Source organism: Montipora capricornis, chromosome 4, assembly GCF_036669925.1.
Source record: "Montipora capricornis isolate CH-2021 chromosome 4, ASM3666992v2, whole genome shotgun sequence".
Classification (NCBI taxonomy): Eukaryota; Metazoa; Cnidaria; class Anthozoa; order Scleractinia; family Acroporidae; genus Montipora; species Montipora capricornis.
In genome coordinates, this window is record NC_090886.1 from 12,807,615 (window position 1) to 12,812,933 (window position 5,319).

The following is a 5,319-nucleotide window of genomic DNA, read 5'->3' on the forward strand; positions in this document are numbered from 1 at the left end:
CTTGTATAAACGGCCCTATTGTCTTTGCTCAAGATCCCTACAATATCGTTCAGGGGAAACAGTAATGTCTACTTCTTGACCTATATTTTTACCGTTAAGCGCGGATAGGGGTCCTTATTAGGTAAAATACAAATTAGCTTAAAAGTAAACGTTTTAAGGAAACTCGTGAAAACGATGTTACTCGAAGCTTTTGTAGCCTTTTCTCTGTGGTTCCTTGTTCTTCCAGGTGAGCGAATTCCATACCCCACTTAACAGAATCGTTTTTATGGCCTAGTCACAACTGCAACGCATTAAAATTCAAAACTTTTGAGAATATGCTTAAAGTTCAAAATTTTGAAGTAAAGATGTTTAAAAAGTGCGTTTTTTGTTTATTTTTCCTTCCTCTCCGGTTCTGTAACTTGAGCTGGCGGCTTTGCTTTCCAAATCAAAGTGAATTCAGTTCCCCGTTGTTACGTAACCTCTCAAAGGTGCCGCACGCTAGTTTTTACCACAAATCATTTGTGGTAACAAGAAGTTATTTAGGGATATTTTCGGTGGGTGTTGGGTTGAAGTTCAGTCAGGACTTCAGAAAATACAGCTATGCAGACTTTATATGCCATAAATAATAACGACGAAAAGGTAATTGCCGTAAAGGCGCTGCTGTTACACTGTGAAATGTTCAGAATGTTTCGTGCACCTTTCCCCGCCAAAGTGTCGCCAAAACATTGCGAGACGAGTTGCAAGAAAGATTTCAGTGTAACAGAGCCTTAAGGCTCTGTTACACTGTGAAATGTTTCGTACAACTTGTCTCGCATTGTTGTGGCGACACTGGTGGGACAAGTTACACGAAACATTTCACATGTGACATACCCTGCAACGGCCAAAATCGTTGCGAGACAAGTTGCAAGAGCCGTTGCCGAAAGTAGAATCAAGTTGTACTTTTCGTGCAACTTGTCTCGCAACGATTTTGGCCGTTGCAAGGTATGTCACACGTGAAATGTTTCGTGCAACTTGTCCCGCCACAGTGTCGCCAAAACATTGCGAGACGAGTTGCCAGAAATATTTCACAGTGTAACAGAGCCTTAAAGGATCTGATAAACGGCATTTTGCAATAAACGTCCCGACATATTAAACTTCCCCCATCCAAAAAGAGTTTAACGAAGGGGAGAAGTGCTGGACAAGCAATTGTCTCTTTTTGACACAGGAAACCCAGGCATAGCACGGCTGGTGGTAGAGCATTGTACCAGCATCAGAGAGGTTGTCCTGTTGAAGCCATCTGAATTTTTCAAAATGTCCAAAATAGACATTTTCTTGAATTGTCTAGATAAGTGCGAGGATTGTTTTTCTCTTTTGTCTAGAACTCGCGCACTTCAAATGCGTGTTGATTAGATTTACTGTAAACTCAGCAAACGCTCATTCTCGTCAGCACAGCCTCGGATCAATGGGAAACTCTATGCAGGAGAACATGCGCAGTAGGGCTCTTATAGCCAAAAATTGGTTAATTGAACCTTAAAGCGCTTGCTCACTCCTCGTCCTAAAGTGAATGCAATAATTAGAGATGCTTTTGATTGTTCTTCACGAAAACCAATGAGAAGACACCTTGTTTCAGGGTTCCCCAGAGCTCTTCTCTCCCTCAGTCAAGAGAAGAGCTCTGGGGTCGAGATTGAGCAACACTGTGAGTCTTGTCTTTCGTTTCCTCTATTTGCAAACTACTGAAACATTTATAGTGACGAACATTGTTTTTAAAACTGCACAAATCACATGGACTTTTGTTGGTTCTCTACGCCAAAGGACAAGAAAAGGAAAGTGTTGTTCAAGAAGCATAAAGCTGCTGTGAAAAAGCGCGTCTAATAAACGCTCCCAACCCCCCCCCCCCCCCCCCCCCCCTCCCCAAGAAAAAAGAAAAAAATAGAAACTGAAGGGGCTGTCACATTATTTTAGGGCCGCTTAGGGAAAATCTGTAGTTAATCACGAGTTTAAAACTCTAAATTGGTTTTGTGGAATTCCTTTACCGATGAAATTATCATTACATCACAAAAAGATGATTCTGAGCAAAAACTACCACTACCACTACCTCTAAGTTAAGGCAAATCGCCTGGATAAAGGTAGTAGTAGTAGGAGTAGTAGTACTTCTTTATTTAATGTGAAACTACACTTAGCTAAAAGTTACTTTCCAGGAAGCCCACAACCAACAAAAAATATACAAAATAAAAGTACAACCTATGTTAGAAACCATATACATGAAGAAAAAACGTGTATACAAACCATATGTCGCAATAAAATACATAATTAAAAACAAGAAATCCAAAACTAAAATGTTTAAAATTTTAGGCGAAGAATATGATGAAGAAATGTATTGCATTTGGTAGGGCGTTCCAGGTCTTTTTAGCAAAATAGCGAGATGACTTAAGACCAAGCTTGGTACTGTTTGCCTTTGGTAAGGAGAGCATCTTAGTGCGTCTTAAATTGTAATGAGTCTTCTTCAGTTGACTAAGTCAGCAACAGGTCTGGATGGTTATTTATCATTTTTAACATGTCTTGGATACCAGTAAATATCCGCATTCAAGATAAGGCACCCAGACCTGTTGCAGACTTGGTCAAACTGAAGAAGACTGATTACAGTTTAAAGATTTCATGTTGTTCAACATTTGCAATGTTCCTTTTACTTTTTGGTCATTTTGGGTGTCATAAATTGCATCATTGTGCATGACATAGGCCCTTTAAAGTGCACATGAAACAAATTTTTTTATTGGCTTGTTCAAAAGAGCTTTCAAAATGACGAAGAAAGGAGTTTATTTTGTGACAGCACTCTTGCTTCCTGAGTTATTCAAGACTTGCGACCTCACATAGTGGATACAAAATTATGTAAAATCTTTGCAAATACTAAGTCTGCAGGGTTGATGTGCTGCCAGAATGACACATTGTGATAGTGATTATGATGTCACCATAGCAACGTACTCCTTACCAGACCTTTACCTTCCCGAAATGAAAAATGCCTTGTTTGTTGCTCCAGAGTCTAACAGACTTGCTTGTGCTGTGTAATGCCATATTCACTCACAACCACTGAATGACCATCAAGAGCAAATAAAACTTATTGAGGAGGGAAACTCTGATTTTACCCTTGGGATGGAGGGGGCCTCGAGCCCATTATGTTGCCATGGAAATGTCAGTGGGTTATTTCAGGGAACTTAGTGATGAGTATAACAAGTGTAAAAAGTTTCAGTTCTATACAGAAAGAGATATTCCATTATTTTGTGATTTTACATCATTTTGTGTCCACCATGTGACGTCACAAGTCTAATTTTAATTTTCATAAATCAAAATCTTGAATAACACGGCAACCAATAAAATAAATGCCGTTCTTGATCATTTGGAAAGCTCTTTCGAACAAGTTAATGAAAAAAAATTGTGTCATATGCACTTTAATGAACGCCTTGGGGTTCATTTATAGATGAGGAAAAAATGCAAAGTCTCACCGTTCATCAATTTTCGCTTCTTTTATTCATGGAAATATTGGTTGCTACACATTCACTCTTTAAAGAGTGCAAAAATACACTACTTGGAAATAATATTATGTACCCCTTTACAGAAGTTTGAAGCACTTAAGCGTCAAGGTTAAAACTGTAAACAAATTCCTTAAAAGTCAAAAAGTTTCACACAAACTTGCAAACATTGTCTTTTAATGACTTTTTTAAATTGTACTTAAGCATGAACTTCCTCAACACACGATCCTGTAACTTTTCAGTTGACTTAGTTGATTTATCCATGCTGGAAACACTTTTGTCATGATCACAAGCTGGTTTGGGGGGCGTTAAATAAACCTCTTCAGCTCCATTAAGAATTTTGCCATTAAAAGCTGCAAGATGGCAGGGAAAACATGTAAGGACAGCTCCTCATGATCCGCAATGGAAAATGAGTATAATTATAAACCTTAAAAGGTCTATTAGCCACCCTAAAAATTACTATTGTTGGTGTAAACTTCATGCAACATTTAAAGCACCATTGAATAAATATGAGAATATACCTGTGATAAGTGTGTCAAGTTGTGTGTACGCTATGCGGACCTATCACAAAGTCATGAAAAAAAGAAAATTCTTAATCGCCTAAATTAAATTTATCAAAGTACGTTAATACTGCCAAATAACACGGTCCTCAACTTTCCTCAGGGTGGGTAGGTGACATTTCTTCTTTTCAACCCTGTCTTTGAAATGACACAGGACCAGACTATCAGGCCCCTGCCCTAGATTTAGGTTCAGTGCTTTTGGTTAATGGTACAACAAAGTAAGTGCAATCCACTTTCCAATTAACATGTCTTGCAAGAGTTATGTTGTTGCAACCACAACTGTTTAAAAAAAGTGTTCTATAAACCCTATGCAAAAATGGCTGCCTTTAAATTATTCTTTTCTTCATATTCAAAATAGCCCAACTAACCTCGTTTTTGAGACAAAAATTCTTAAGAATTTGCTTTCCTGAACGAGGTTAGTTGCGCTATTTTGAATATGAACAAAAGAATAATTTAAAGGCAGCCATTTTTGCATAGGGTCTATAGGGGAACTTAAACTGAACTCCTTAGTTTAATCCAGCTGCAGTTGATACGGATGACCTCAATAAAACTTGCTTGTTCATAATCTCATACTCAGATCTCTTGTTGCAAGCGAAGGCGTGTGCAAATCGGATTTGACCAGATCTGGCCTTCACTCGCCACAAGAGATCTGGGTACGAGATTAGCTTGTTCAAACAGAAAGAAAGAGTCTCATACTAATTTCTGATTGTCTTCTGAAGTGATGCATTCTATTTACTACACAAGTCACACTAAAACCTCTATTTTCCTTTGCTTTCAAAAATATGCAGTGGTTTTATGTTAAAGGTCTAGGGGAAAAATGGCCAATAATTTCAATTCTCTCCCTTGTTCTCATAGTTTTGACCGGCTTGTTTTAACCCAGACTTGCCATAATAGTTTCAACCAGAGTTAATAGAGGGGAATGGTTTGGAAGCTCGGCAAACATCAAAGGAGCAAACAAAGATGCCAAGATTTAGGTTGGAAAGTCCACGACCGAGCACACTCTTTTGTTTTGCGTTCATACACTATGCATGACTCTTACGTAACCAACACGTTTCTATTGGTTAGTTCCTCAGTACGGAGTAAACAACTATTGTGTTTTGTGGCACAGTCAAGGCCAAAAAAGAGAACAAAAACCTACAACAAAGAAATTTATCAGGCTTCATAACCATTCCCCTCTATTAACTATGTTTCAACACAACAAAACTCTTCCAACGTGAAGGTACAAAATGTGGCCGCAATTTGATGAACTAAATGAACTACAAAAACATACTAAAAAG

General features: G+C 38.3%; 1 protein-coding gene across 1 annotated transcript in view; it reads left to right on the top strand.

Moving 5' to 3' along the window:
• LOC138045555 (vacuolar protein sorting-associated protein 53 homolog) overlaps positions 1–357 on the top strand; it is a 53,814-nt gene extending 53,457 nt beyond the window's left edge. The window contains exon 25 of the mRNA XM_068892101.1: positions 1–357. This exon is cut by the window's left edge and continues 16 nt beyond it. The gene's annotated coding sequence lies outside the window, so the exon portion shown is untranslated.
• Positions 358–5,319: the final 4,962 nt, after the last annotated feature.